Consider the following 1,838-nt stretch of genomic DNA (forward strand, 5'->3'; position numbering starts at 1 on the left):
TTGCAACAGCCGCAATTAAATGAGAAAGTACTGAAGAACAAGCTTAAAAAACTGCGTGAAACCTTTGAACGTATTTTACAACCTATGAAAAAGAAAATCCAGATATTTGCAAGGACTTGAGAAAGCTAGAAGCGGAGTATGAACAGAAGAGGGTTCAACTTAGCCAAAATTTTGATGCTGTCGCGAATGCTCAGCACGCAGAAGTGGAGGGCATTCCTTTGAAAGATACGCCGCACGCTCCTTCCAACGTTTTGATCCAGGACATCCCACTTCCTGGTCCCAGCCACTCTCCATCCTTAAGAAAACCTCAGCCTATGGACCTCCAACTCGGGCAGTTTCTATCCTTCCTCTTCTTGGGCATAATGTTCCACGTTTGCCCCCTGGCAGAAAACCTCCTGGCCCTCCCCCAGCCCACCTCCTCCTCAAGTCGTGCACATGTATGGCCGTAAAGTGGGTTTGCCCTGGATCTTCCCCCTCATAGGCGAGATGAAGAAGACATGTTATAGAGACCTGAACTTGCCCGGCAAGGTCCTGACGATGCTGTTTCTAGCACCAGTGAAGATGATGGCCCTTCTGAGGACAAGGACCAACATAAGCATGGTAACAATACCGATGATGGTGACACCAACAGATCAGATGGAGAAAGTGGGGGGATGCATTGTGCACCGTGATGATGGTGAGAGAGACAGCAATGAAGAAAAGAACTCGGTTCTGAGTGTACAGTTCGCAGATATGCCTGGAAAATCAAGAAAAAGAAGAACATGAAGGAGTTAACTCTTCTTCAAGCCACGATGCTTCCTATGGCACGTCAAGAAATTCCTGAGGAGGGACCAGAAGTAGAGGAGTTCTCAGTGGACCATGACGAAGATGATTCTGATAACTCTGAATCAGAAAAACAGTCACAAGAACAGCGTAAAGAAGAATCTCATTCTGATGGTACATCCACTGCTTCTTCACAGCGGCAGGCTCTGCCCCAGTTTGTTCCTCCGTCTCAGTTACAAGTACATCCCATGCCAGGACCACCATCTCTTGGACACCACCTACTCCACCATTACGGCCTCCTGGGCCACCTCCTCCATTCCTGAGATCACCTGGAATGCCAGGATTCTGAGGGCCTTTACCCAACTTTTACCTCCAGGACCAACACTAGCCTGACCCTCTGGCCCTCCTCCAGGTCCACCTCCAGGTCTGCCTCCCAGTCCCCCTCCTAGGGGACTCCCACCAAAAGTACCTCCCCCCGCACCTCCGGGTGTTCCTCCACCTCATCCTGGCATGATACGCCCACCTTTGGTGCCTCTGCTTGGACCTGCCCCTCTGGGCTTTTCCCACCAGCTCCCTGGCCAAACCCTGGGGTTTCCAGTGCTCCACCCAACTTGATTCAGTGGCCCAAGACAGATGATACGAGTGCAGCCACCACTGAGAAGAAGCCACAGCAGCCATCAGTGTCAAGCCACAGATCACTAACCCCAAGGCAGAGATTACTCAATTTGTGCCCACTGCACTGAGAGTACGTCGGGAGAATAAAGGGGCTACTGCTGCTCTCCAAAGAAAGTCAGAGGGGCCGGGCGCGGTGGTTCACGTCTGTAATCTCAACACTTTGGGACGCCAAGGTTGGGGGATCACTTGAGGTCAGGAGTTTGAGACCAACCTGGCCAACATGGCAAAACCCCGTCTCTACTAAAAATACAAAAATTAGCCAGGCGTGGTGGCGCACACCTGTAGTCCCAGCTACTCAGGAGGCTGAGGCAAGAGAATGGCTTGAACCCAGAAGGTGGAGGTTGCAGTGAGCCAAGATTGCAACACTGCACTGCAGCCTGGGCAACAGAGTGAGACTTTGT

At 51.4% G+C, this 1,838-nt stretch overlaps 1 pseudogene; it reads left to right on the forward strand.

The window, feature by feature from the left end:
- The first annotated feature begins 3 nt into the window (after positions 1-3).
- Positions 4-1,838, forward strand: part of LOC105511559 — an 8,231-nt pseudogene continuing 6,396 nt past the window's right edge.

The sequence above is a fragment of the Colobus angolensis genome, unplaced genomic scaffold (genome assembly GCF_000951035.1).
Source record: "Colobus angolensis palliatus isolate OR3802 unplaced genomic scaffold, Cang.pa_1.0 Scaffold20, whole genome shotgun sequence".
Classification (NCBI taxonomy): Eukaryota; Metazoa; Chordata; class Mammalia; order Primates; family Cercopithecidae; genus Colobus; species Colobus angolensis.